The sequence below is a fragment of the Diceros bicornis genome, chromosome 27 (genome assembly GCF_020826845.1).
Source record: "Diceros bicornis minor isolate mBicDic1 chromosome 27, mDicBic1.mat.cur, whole genome shotgun sequence".
Classification (NCBI taxonomy): domain Eukaryota; kingdom Metazoa; phylum Chordata; class Mammalia; order Perissodactyla; family Rhinocerotidae; genus Diceros; species Diceros bicornis.
The window spans coordinates 34,498,192-34,511,645 of NC_080766.1; the positions used below are offsets into that span (position 1 = coordinate 34,498,192).

The 13,454-nt window shown below is 42.5% G+C and overlaps 1 protein-coding gene across 1 annotated transcript in view; it reads left to right on the top strand.

Annotated features, from left to right (window-relative positions):
* Positions 1 to 859: 859 nt before the first annotated feature.
* Positions 860 to 13,454, top strand: part of SLC5A3 (solute carrier family 5 member 3) — a 31,701-nt gene continuing 19,106 nt past the window's right edge. Inside the window, exon 1 of the mRNA XM_058523050.1 lies at positions 860 to 925. The gene's annotated coding sequence lies outside the window, so the exon portion shown is untranslated. The remainder of the gene's footprint in view (positions 926 to 13,454) is intronic.

Here is a 13,454-nt window from a genome sequence, read left to right on the forward strand (position 1 = left end):
ATTTACGTGCATCAAATCACTCAAAGGCACGGCAGTCCTGGGAAGCAAGTGCCCTTCAGTCCCGTTTCCGCAGGAGCCCCGCCCAAGGTCAGGCAGCAGGCCAGGGACGGGGCCCAACCGCAACTCGCGCGCGGCGGCCCACAACCTGTGCCCACCTCGCCGGGGATGGGGCCTCGGCAAGCGAGCTGCCGAAGGAGGGGTAGACAGCCCCGGGCCTCCCCGTCGGGCCCGAGCGCCCAGCGCAGGAGGCGCAGTCCACAGCGGGAACGTTCCAGAAGCCCCATGCGCAGCCGCGGGCGGAGAGAGCCCTCCGTCCGGCCGCGACCCCGCCCGGAGCAGCGCAGCCCCGGAGAGGGTCCCTAGCGGCGAAGGGATGCGGGGGAGGGGCGCGCGCACGGACGAAACCGCACCGTAGCGCAGGCGCATACGGGAGCGCACGCTCGCCCGCCGCCCAGTATGAGACGGAAGGCATGGAAAGTTCCAGCTGGTTAGAAAACCCTAGGTAGCAGACGCGGAGGCGGCGGCGGCGGCAGGGTCGGAAGGGGCGCGCAGCCCCCACTGGCTGCTCCCGGCCGAGCCCGCAGCACCACCCGCACGCAGCGGCGGCCGGGCAGGGGGTCCCGGTGGGGGCGGAGCGCCGCAGGGAACCGGGCTGTCGAGGGGGCGTGGCCTGGCGCGCGGGGGGCGTGGCGCGCCGAGGGGGCGTGGCGGGCCGTCTGCGCAGCTGCCAGAGCCTTTAAGCCCGGGCTCGCGCGGCCGGAGCGTGCTTTCGCCGCCAGGGAGCCTTCTGGCCCAGCAGTTCGTGAGGTCCCTGCGGTCCCCGCCCCTCCGGTGTCCCAAGAGCCGGCTCGGTCCAGAGCCGCGTGCGGAGCGTTCGGGCATGCCCCGCTACGAGCTGGCTTTGATCCTGAAAGCCATGCAGCGGGTAAGTGACCTTCCCCTCAGAGCCCGCCTTCCCGCGCGGGCGCCCCTGCAGCCGCTAGGCCGCCGCCCCTCGCCCTCCGTCTTCCGCGCGCGGCCGGGAGGAGGCCAGGGCCCGCGGGCGGGCGTCCGCGCTGAGGGGGCGCGCGTGGGCCGGCCGGCTCGGTGAGGCCGCGTGCGCGCGGGAGGCGGGGGTGTGCCGGCGCGGGAGCGCGGCGGCGGGAGGGTGTGCTCCGCACGCGGCCGGCCGGGCCGGTGGGGGGGGAGCGGGGCGGCCTTTGGGAGTCCAGGGAGCGTCCGCCCGCGGGACGACCACGCGAATCCCCGGCGGGCCCCGGCCCCGCCGTCGCGAAGCTGCCTCGTCGCCGGCCCCGCCGCCGCCCACCCCGGCCCCGCTCCGCCTCGCCGGCCGCCCCGGAACCGTCCGCGCTCAATAAAACGTTCTCCAAAGCGTGTTCGTGCAGTTTTCTGGACCACGGCCGCTCCTAACCGCTCGCACCTGCAAACGTAGATGACTTCTTTCTTTCCGACTTCAGCGAAAATCCTGCTCCGGGTGCCCTTAACCCAGTTTCATTCATCCAAGTTGTGGCCTTTTTTGCGCCTCCCGGAAGAAACTTTTCTCCCCCTGCTTTTGATCGATCTCGCGGGGGGAGGGTGGATTTCAGCTTCAGAGGGATGATGAGCAACCCTGCAGCCCCTTCCCTCCAGGTGATGGTGTGGCCGAGGACGGGGGCCCGCGGCCCGGAGGCAGCTCTTCGTTCTCTGTTCTGGGTCAGGTACTCTTCCAGCCGGCGCCGAAATCCCCATTCTTCCATGAAGTCGGTAACGTAGAGTCTGGTGGATGCTTTTTTTTTTTTTTTTTTTTTCCTCCCCTTTCTTTCCAGGTATAATAAAAAAAATAAAAACGGTACTGTGTCTGAACTTTGGAAGCGTAGCTTGTTACAGCGTTGGAGGCTTGGGCACGTTTTATGTTTGAATCATGCTTTGGGTCAATTTTGAGGAGTAGCTGTTAGGAAGTTTGGTTGAGTTGGAGCTTGGGCTCATAGTCGAGGCTCCGTAGGAAAACTGACTATCAGGGAGCGTTAGGAGAATGTTATGTTCTTTGCACGCTCTACAGTGGGAAAGGACACCAGTGCCTCTGGATCAGGTCTGGAGAGGCTGGTGAGGCATGCCATTGTGTCCCCAAGCTTGGGCTTCCAGAATTGGGGAGAAGATAAGATTGTATTGTTAGCTTCTGGAGTATGCCCCCTTTCCTTCCCTTCTCCCGCCATGCTAAGGTATACTGCTTAAAGAAAATAGGAACAATGAAAAACAAAAAGCATTTATTAAAAAGGAAACATTTTTAATTACGTGGAAATTGTTTAAGCCCTCTCTTTAATCCATGCTTTTTAGGAGATACCAGAGAACCTAAATGCGTTTATTGAAATTTCTTTTGTCTTACGTTGTTTTAGAAAGAAAACAGGTGATCACTGAAGAGTCAGGGTATAGGCATAATATTTGTTTATTCCATAAACCTTTGAAATAAAAACTGTGAACTCTTCTTTGTCTTTAGCGTAGCTACCAAGTACGTTGGTTAACATGGCTGCAAGTGTATTAGTTAAATATATTTCTTTTACCATGTTACTTGTATTTTTTTGCTCCCTTTTTTTTTTTTTTTTTTGTATGCTCCTGTATGTGGAGCCTACGTTTTTTACTCTAGCTCAGAAAAGCCACATAGTGCAGCTTGGTTAAAATAATAAGTCAATACCTTCCTTGAAATCCTCACAGGAGAGCAGGGTGGGAAAAAAAAACCCTGACATAATCAAGGTGAACTCCTCCCTGGAGGAGGAGGCCCCGTGGCTACAGATAGGACATTGTAACAATGGTGAAGATGTGTTGAAGAGTTCCTTGACCTAGATAAAATAAGATTAAACAACAAGAAACTTCTTTTTTTTTTGTTCATAAAACTTACTTTTGAGTAGGTCGCAAATGTGTAGCAAACACAGGGACTTTCTGGTTTTGAACAATTTTGCTTGCTTTCAATTTAGGAAAATTGGATTCTAAGATAGGATCAGTACTTGGGAGAAAATGAATAAAAAAGTTAACACTAGGTTTATTTAAAGCAAAATGCTGCTGTGAGTTTGCACACCTTTGGCAGGCCTGGAAAACCTCAGCTCTAATCAGTTGGTGGTTCTGCTGCAGGAAACCTTTTGGAACTCCTCAATTCTAAGTTGCATGTTTTTTGATTCTGAAATGTCTACCTCTTACAGTGTACCCCTTTAACGTGATGGTCTATCCCCTACCATCATTTGTGTGTCTTGGAATTGAGGAAATATGCTATGTTAAACAGGTCTTACAGCAGACATGGAAATCGAGAGACTAGTTTCTCCAGCCTTTGTTTGGATTCTCAGAGGTGTTTTCTTATCTGTTTCATTTCTGTGGTACTCTGTAAGTCTGAAGAGCATTCATATCTCTTTGGAGTATATTATTCTCTCCTCCCCCCCTTGTTTTATTTCCTTTGACTTCTAGCTGGACTCCTTAAAATTGAGCATACAAGAGGTTTTTTTTTTCCCTTTGGTGAGGCACATTGGCCTTGAGACAGCATCTGTTGTCAGTCCTCCTCTTTTTGCTGAGGAAGAGTGGCTCTGAGCTAATATCTGTGCCCATCTTCCTCTATTTTGTTTGTGGGATGCTGCCACAGCATATCTTGATGAGTTGTGTGTCGGTCTGTGCCTGGGATTCGAACCTGTGAACCCCAGGCCACCGAAGCAGAATGCGTGAACTTAACCACTACACCACCAGGCCTGCCCCATGAGTTTTTAAATTTAAAATGCAGGTACTGTGTTGAGGATCTCACAGCATCTCTTGAATTGGAGATCCATTCATTGAAGCAAAGTCACCTGTGGAAGTCCCCATTGAAAGATTTCAGGGTGTAGTATATAGAATGAGTCTTTATTGAACTATGCAGTTGTGTTATTCAGTTACTTAGAAGTTCCAGTGCTATCTTTTTCTCACTTTGCACTTGGGAGTTAATTATAGTGAGTCTCTGCTTTTGTTGCACTTCCAAGTTTGTGTATTCATGAGTGTAGATAGCAGTCCTCCCAAGAAGAAATTTATTTGCAGGTGCAGTTAAGCTTGAATTTTATTTTAATGTGTGTACATAAAAAGTCTGATTTCTTTTTTCCCCCAACTTTTAATTTAGCATGAAAAGTAGGTAAAAGTGTGGTGAAATTCTGAAATTGGACACAGTAAAGTAATGGATGTTGTGAAACCAGGCATTTAAAGGTGGTGGCTAAAGCTGTTTGGAAAGATAGTTGCTTAGACCAGTGTTAGACCATATTTATAAAAGAGTCTCCAGAATAAAAAGATTTGAAAGTCTTGTTATACCTATAACAGCATCAGAAAGTTTTATTCACTTCTGGAAGACACAGTATTCAAGGCAGTTGTGGGGAAGGACATAGCTACAGAGGAAAGACCACAGGCTGCAGGTTTCCAGGCACTCTCAATTCAGCATGTGACCTTTTCTGACAACTGGAAAAGACACGAATTGCCTGTGGGATGGTGAGTTCTCTCCCCACCCCACCCTGTCCTCTTGCAGTGGGAGCGTGCAGGTAGATAGAGGAGGGATCGTGCATTTGGTGGTGAGGTCTGGCACTGATTTCTGAGGTCCCTTCTCTTGAGAGTCTGAGCAAATGGCTGAGGACCTTTGATTTCACTTTGAAATTAGGTTTTAAAGATTGGTATTTAATTTCAGTTAGGTAAAAGATAGACGGAATTGCCAATACATGAATGGTAAAGCCATGTACTGTGTTGAGAAGCCTAGGAAGAACAGTAGACTGTGGAAAATTTTGGGATGGGTTCAGGAAGAGGAATTTTGAGGTGAAAAAAAGATCCAGGCAGAACATTTATATTTTTTGATTACTTAGTTTAGGAACACTTTAATAATCATATCTTACTACATTTGCCCAGAGTTGGCATATTTGGAGTTGTGAAAGCCCTGGGAAGATATTTTTTCCTGAAGTCTTCTTACTGCTACTGTGCAATTTTTACATGAGGAATTAAAGGTTAATCGTTTAAATAATAAGTAGCTTAATTCCTAACTGAATGCATATGTGTACAATAAAATAGCATTTATATATCCTCTTGTATATATATTTTCTGATGGGAATAAAAGAGTGGATAGCTACTTTGGAAATCTTAAGTTCTTTTTCATTAAAACAGATTTCACAAGTTATTTTGTGTTTAATACTCCTCATTTATTCTTAATTTTATCAAAAAGCAGATTATATTTTAAATTTTAAGATAACTCATTGGAATAGTTCTTTGTAGGTAAAGAGTTTTATGATGTAATCTGAGTTTAATTTACGACCTGAGTTTTATAAGTTTTGAAATAGAAGTGTAGTGATATTCCACTTCCTGAAATGTAGACAGTGGTAGGTTTTCTGCTTGTGCAGGGAAGAGTATCTTCTCAAGCCTTTTTGATTGGAAAACCTGGCAAAAGTTTTGTGTTTGTTCTAGAGTTGTATCCAAGTTAGGATCTTCTGAAAGTAATACCTACAAAATGTTTGCATTTCAGATACCTTGTGGAGGCATAGGGTGCTAGTGAACTCAAGTTTGGGACTGGCCAACCCTAGCTCATTGTAGCTTGGCTTGCTTGGCAACAGTTGATAACAAGGAAGTAGTGATACTTCTGCTCTCAGGTGGTGGCAGACAAAAGTTCAAATGGGAGCGTCTTTGTTCTAGCTGTCAAATGGCTAAGTTAGTCTTTTTTTCTTCTCATGGGCCCTTCCTGAACAGCTTAGCTTGTATCTTTTTAATAATTAGCCTTTGTGTTTTGTCTGCTTGAAACCAGACAACTTAAAATACTTATCCAGTAATAAAAGACTTGAGCCTTGTGGGCAATGTTATACTTTATTTGGTGTTCAAGTTTTCTTGGGTTACAGCTTATTGCCGCAGCAAGTGATTGAAGAAGGAGTCCTGTTCCTGCCCCTGAGCTACAGCTAAGGTGCAAGGAGTCTCTTGGGGGTCAGGAGTCCTTCCTCACCAGACCTCATGGTTTGTATTTACGAAGACTGTCAGAAGTCGACATTCTGAATTTTTTTCTTAATTGTTATTCATGACTCACACATTCAATACTAATGTTTAATAGGTTTTTAAAATCTGGGTATTTATATACAGACTGCTATTGAATTTTCTCACCTTTAGATTATAAAATCACTTGAAAGAAAACTAAGAGTTTGAAAATAATGAGAGACAAGTTCTAAAGTAATACATCCCATCTTGGGCCCTTGCTGTATTTGGAGTACAGGTACACTTTTTCTGTTCAAGATAAGGAGTACCTCTTTAGTGGAAGGCAGTATTCTTACCCAGCAGGGATTATTATCAACATGTGTAGGTATCTCTTAGGGGAATCAAATTTAAGGAATTAGTCAAATTTAAGGAAATCATTCAAATTTAGTGAATATCTGGTAAGTTATCAATTTATCTGAAGGAAAAATTACCCTCAGAAGTTAGGAGAGGGGCGGTTAATCCATGTCTCTTATCCTGTTGCTCTAACTTAGAGCAGGAGTTGGCAGACTCTGGCTCACAGACCAAATCCAGCCTGCCTGTGTAATTGTATGGCCTGTGAGCTAAGGAAGGATTTTACATGTTTAAATAGTTGGGAAACAAATCAAAAGAAGAATAATATTCTATGATGTGAAAATTATATGAAATTCAAATCTCAGAGTTCATGAAAACGATGTATTGGAACATAACCTGTTGATTTGTTTATGTTTGCACTCTGCTCCTTTACAGAAGAAATTTGCTGACCCTGACTTAGAGTATACAGACTCATAATTTCCTAGGTTCAACATTTCTCTCAGCTGCTTATGGTGTTTTCTGACATTTCTGCTTTGATTCCTTCCTTTCCCTCTTTATATACTACACCTTTGACCTTTTATAGGTGATTTTTCTTTTTCTGGTGACAAGCTAAGAACTCTGGCATTTCGTACTCTCCTCTCTGCTGGTTGTAGCCTCCTGGATGCCCCCTTGGCCCTGCAAACTCAGTGTGGTTCAAACTTGAGTTGCCTACCCTAAAACTTGTCTAACGTATTTCTGTTTTTGGCTTCTCTGTCTTCTGTCACCTGGAGCTGAACAAATTCAGCTCTTTGTATCCCTGCAATCTCAATCACATGTGGTCTCTTCTCTTCTCTGCCCTGGTTGAACCACTTATATTTCTTGCTTGATTCTTGCAGTTTCTTAGCTGATCTCTCTAACATACTTCTGAGGGGAGGATAGTTAATGCCTGTAAATATGCTTCTTGGAGTGCAAAAATATATGTTCTTGAGATACTCGAAAAGAATTAAATTGAGATGTATTTTTAACAAGGAAATAATACAAAGCATTGTATAGTGATGCTTTCTGATTACTTCATTGCTTTCCCATATTAGTTGATTGTGTCAGCTTTGCCAAAGTACAGCACACCTCTCTCTCTCAAGACATTCAGAATGAAGTCTGGCATCCAAGGCTGCCTCTGATAGTTCTCCAACCTTTTTTTTTAACTTCATCTCTCTGTTTCATTCTTCATTCTGTATACCAAGTAAACAGGGCTGCTGCAGATCCCCATAAATACTATTCCATTTTCTTTGGTGCCTGTGTCACACTGCTTTTCTTGGAATGCCCTCTCTTTCCACGTTACCCCATCATCTCCATGAAAACCTGCCTCAAGTTCATTTTAACTCATTCACTACATTAAATACTGAGGACCTGCACTCTTATGAGGTACAGACTAGTATAATCTTTCCTTTGGACTTGCATGGTGTTTTTCTGTGTCTTTACCACATGGATCACTTTCTACTTTGTATTATAGTTAATTGGTGAATGTTTCTTATTGCCTTTGCTAGATTACAGATTCTTGAGGGTCAAGTCTGTTTAATTTCTGTCCTCTGCTCTGCTTTGCACATGAGGTTGATGCTCACTTAGCTGCTTTCCGGGGATTACTACTCATCTCTCTAAAACAGTTCTTGAATATGAGATAGCATGCTGACCTCTTGTGCTAGTAAGTTACTTTCAAGTCAGTGCCCTTCGCTTGTACTCGGCGAGTTGTATGCTCACCAGAAGTTGTGTTGGTTTCCAAGACTATTTCATGGCAGGTAATCTTGTTTTCATAATAATAATTTAAATATTGTGTAAACTGATGAAATGAGTGCAAACTTTTTTTTTTTCCCCTGAAAACCAAGTTGGATTCTCTGGAAAGACTTAATAAAGGTGAGTCACTAAAATAATGGCTGTAGAATTAGATATGGCTGTAGTAACAAAGTTTGAGAGGAAAAGTGACAACAGTCCAGGAGGATTCTGCATGTAGACCGCTTTACAAGGATTTCTTAAAGCTTTCCACTTTAATGAAACGGAAAATGGAAATTGTAGATGATGCATTTATAGATGTGGTTTAGATCAAGCAGAAGGAACTTCAGTCAGCAAGGAACTCCTCATCATCGATCTCATTCTCCAAGTGCTTTGACCCCATATTAAGATTGGCAAATGAATTTACATTTATGTGTTAAATAAAATGTTTAAGGTACGTATGTCTGATTTTTTGATTTCCTACTTTAGCCTTAATCCCCTTTTTTACCTATTACCTTTGGGTATGATTGTTTTGGATATGAAGGCTTCTGCTTCAGTAAGTGCTCTGATTTTTGTTTTCTAAATGAATAGAACGACGTAAGATCCCAAATGAAGACACTAGTTGTGTTACCTCGGAATAAACGAAGAACTGGCACTGCTAGAAAGAGCTTTAGAGATGGAGTGACCTGGTTTTGGTTCCTAGTACCTACCTCCTAGGGATCTTAACCTTTTTGGATCCTCATCTGTAACGTGGGAGTGATCCCTAAGTTGGAGAGTCTTTGAAGATAAAGTGGTAACATAACTTTGGAGTTGGTAGCTGTTGAGTATGTCATTAAAATAGCTTTGTGATCTCAGGCGAGTTATCGAACTTCATTGCCTAGTTTTCCATTATTCCCACTTTATTGATGAAGAGACTCCAAAAGATAAATTTCTTATATGTAAGTTATTTTATCAGAATCTGAATCAGACCTGGAATATAGTACATGTTCGATAAATATTTGAATTAGTGAACATGAACCATGCTATATAATAGCTTGCAGGCTAACTAAGCAGGGGCAAGCTTTTGCAGCTGTGAGATGTAGAGTGTGTGTTTGAGGGATCCTGTGAACTCTACCAGCTCTGAACAACCTCTTTGTCAGATAGATGTATATCATTTATTCAACAGCTACTGGCCCTTGCCAGGCACTTTGTGCACTGGGACTTCTCATCAAGATCTAAAATATATGCATCTGGGCTTTGTGTGCATCTCTCCCATCAGACCTTATATAACTAGTACTTAGTAAGACTTAACGTGTTTTTTAGGTGAGAAGGTTGGGAAAAGTGAATAGGGAAAATCTAAAGAATAACTTTAGATAGACTGTTAAGTGTTACGGTGATTTGAGGCAGGTGTGGGGGAAAACAGTATTTTAATTTATTTAGTAAATATTTGATTGCTGAAGTGCTGAAGCTATAAAGATGACCCCCTTTTCAGTAGAGTCAATAAATGGAGCAGATGATAGCCCAGTCGATTTCTTGTACTATATGGTATTTTCAGCTAGTATTTTGCTTTTCCTTTTTGATGCAGCAATGTATTATAAAATTACATTTTTCCTTTTTTTTTGGGGGGGGGATTGGTTTTATATATATTTTTATTGTATAATGGTATAAAATATATGGTCCATTTCATTATATATAAATTTACTACTGTTAATGAGCACAGAAATTCAACCAAGTAAATTTAAAGATCTAGTGGGCTTTATTGAAAGATTCATGAATCAGGCAGCATCCCGTCTAGTAAATAGAAAGGTGCTCCTCATTTTTCCTTTTAATTGATGATTTTAATTAATTTGTTCCATTCCTATTGGTACCGATTTTATTTTTATAAAGGAATTAAAATAAAAGTGTTATTTTACATTATAGCATATGTTGCTGGAATGTATATGTTGAATTAACACACTTAATTGATTTTTTTTAATTTTATTTATTTATTTATTTTTCCCCCAAAGCCCCAGTAGATAGTTGTATGTCATAGTTGCACATTCTTCTAGTTGCTGTATGTGGGACGCGGCCTCAGCATGGCCGGAGAAGCAGTGCGTCTGTGTGCGCCTGGGATCCGAACCTGGGCCGCCTGCATCGGAGCGCACGCACTTAAATCGCTAAGCCACGGGGCCGGCCCTTAATTGATTTTTTAATAATTGTCTTGTAAGCCAGGAGTACCTGCAATCCACCAAGTCCTAAGTAAGACCTTTTACAAGAGAATATACATTTTTTTGATGTGTAATTAACTGTCAAGTTTTTTAAATCCAACTTTATTTCAGACTTAATTTGTGACTTTTTTCTGTACCTGATTATTTTATTTTAGTCTGAAGCTGCATATTGGGATATTGGATGGTATAGGGTATTGGGCAGTGTATGAAGCAGACTTGAGAAATGTGTGTGTTAGTGTATAACAGTTGAAGAAACAAGAATGTGACCAAGAAGAATAGTAATGCTGGTAACTTTTCAATCATTTTCATTTTTTTTGGGAGATGGCGATGTGAAGTGTAAATGTATTCATGAGTTAATAAAAGCTGTTTAACAAAGTTGCTTAAGGAATAGACAGGTTGTCTGTTGAATTCTTTTTTAACTGTTGTGTTTTAAAACTTGGTAAGTATGAATGGTTATCCTCAGCCTTAGATTACTGTGTCATAATTTGGAGTGTTTTCATTCAAGACTGAAAGGAGTTGGGTGGGCCTGTGGCAGAATGGCAGAGCTGCTGGAGGAGGGGAGTGTGGGCTGGTGGTGCTGGTGCGTACGCTCCAGTCTGTTATGGCCATGGGCAGTGTGGGCCTGGTTTGGCCAGCTTGCCCTTTTCCATCCTATTCCTAGCCGGAAATCCAGATTTTACAGGAAATCTGATTTTTTTAAAGATGTTGGCAACTGACTCAAAAATATTTAAGCACCGTGGACCAAGTGAAATGTGTCTGTTGGTCAAGTACAGCTACCATCTTGTAATTTCTAATTTAGATAATTGGCTTTAGGTGTTCTTTAAAGACATCCTTAATTGCCTTTAGACCTCTTTCAGTATTAGGTTTCAGAATTGCTGCTCACACATTGACAAAACTCACTTTGTTTATTGGTCATTGGTGTACAATAGGACTAATAGTTATGCAGTAAATGGCAAACGTGTTAGTTCTTAAAAGTAGTGTCAGTTTCTGGTTCTGGACTATGGATTATATATGCCTGTTTAGGCTAAAGTATACATACAGACTTCACAGAGTTGCACCAGGACTGAAGTATGACTTAAAGTAAACTGTCAGAAGTTGGTACTCAGTCCACTTTTTCTTTGGATGTATGGGTGATTGCTTATTTTAAACGTGCATGAAGACAATTTGGTTTACGTGCGTTGTACTAACCTCTTAGGGGTTTGAAATACTGCTTCTGGGCAAAGACTGCTTTGTCTAGAAAATGACATTTTTTGCTCAGGGTGTATCTAGGAAATTCACATTAGCTTATATGACCCTTGGAATGTAGCATTAACATGAAAAAAATTTAGGTGCTCTTCTAGTCAGAGTATAGAACAAGGGGATGATGTAATATTTTTATTTTTTATCAGGCTTCATGTTTCCACAGAATGGAAGCCAAGTTATTACCTTGACTGACTTTGTGTTTTTCACTCCCTGCCTCTCGCTCCAGATACATAACAGCAAATTGCAACTGAAAAAACTCACATCCAGTTTGTTCCTCCCTACCTTTCAAGTCCAGGATACAATTGATTTGTTGTGTCCATTGGCCCCCCTATCATTTTTGCTATGATTACAGTGCCCTAGTTAAGGGAATCCCTACCCACTTTGGGAATACTTCAGTAGAGGTTGGTGTGGATAACAGCTTAAAAATGGAATTGCAGGTGAAAGCATGGACTTAACATCAGCCTGGAGCCCTCAATGCTAATAAACTGGCATTGGCCTGCTTCTGCCCCAGAATCAAGAATTCCTGGTTACTCTTTGTTTAGACTAACATTCTCTTTGACACCTACCCTGGCTGTTAAAATGCTTTAATTTTGTCACGTGAAGAAACCCAAGTGCAGCTCTAACAGCCAGATTGTTGTAGTTGTAGTCCAGAATGAGAAAATACTCACTGTGGTGATCAGAGCTTAGCTGCGCTTGAATTTCAGGTGCTGTAAGATCCTTGTGTGGGAACCCTTGTGCAGTCTTTGCTTGTTTTAGGAGGGTGGAGAACCAGCTAAAATCCCAGATATCTGCCCAGTTTTCAGTTTGTGTTCATATGTCCTATGTGCAAATTATGAATATAAAACATTGTTCAATACTGGTTTTGATTCAGATTTCAGATGAGTTTCTGTTGCTGAATGAAAAGCTAAATTTGGGGTAGGATCTTTGCCAGGCGTATGTTTCAGGAAAGTTGTACTTAAGTGTCCTGTTAAAAATTACTCAAACCTGTTAAGTAATTATGTGACCCAATAGTAGGTTGTTTTGATTGCCATTCTCTTGTTGGTATACTACTTCTGTTTTGTTAGCAGCTATATGAGAAAGCCATTGTGTGACGTATACTGTCTTGAAAACCTTTGACACCAAGTTTCCATCAGGGATGATCTTAAGTCCAGCAGACTCTAGTGGCACTGCTGGCCTCAGGAATGCAATTCTCACGTGTGGATTGAGGGCCAGGGGTTTTTGCAAATTCAGGATAAGCATATTAAAGTGAAGAAAAGAAATTCTTCTGAATATCATTTTCTTTATTAATATTTTATCTGATTAGGATGAAATAATTGGAATCTCTAATTTCAAGATCTCCTACCTTCTGGCGTCCAAGGAAAGCACCTCTGATCTGATTTCTCTGGATTTTTATACCAGTCTGCGTGTCCTGTCTTGGAAATACAAGAGAAGCAGCGAGCTGCATTCCTGTCTACAGCACCCTGCCTCAGTTTCACGTTCACTTAGCTTCCATTCAGGCCACAATTTCGACCAGTCTTTTCCAAATACTTCCAATAACTTTCCAGTTAGAGTTAGCCTGTTTGTGGTCTTGTTTTTTTGCTTGTTGAAAATCTTACAGTATTCTCCAAACCTTGGGAAAAATTAGAAAGTTTGTAAGTTTTCCAAACAAAAGTATCTGCCTGAGGAATCATCCCAATTTCAGGATCTTCTATTTGTGACTTGGCCTCCTGGGAGAATTAGGATCTGGTCTACCAGGAAGACTTGTGTTCACATTTTCTGGCCTCATTCACATGGAAAAATGAGAAACTTTTTGGCATCTGTTCTAGGAATGGTTTTTCTAGGAACGTGAAATTGGAACCAAGTAGGATAACAGAAAGCATGAAAGGGAACCACCGAGTTGACCTGTTTGGATGTTCTCCCTCTGTAAACCTTATGGTTTAAATACGTAATCTGTAGTGGCTGGTTAAGCAGGTGTGTGTGTGTGTGTGTGGTTTTTTATATATATATAAATTTTTCCCCCCAGCCATCTTAAGGGTTAGATAG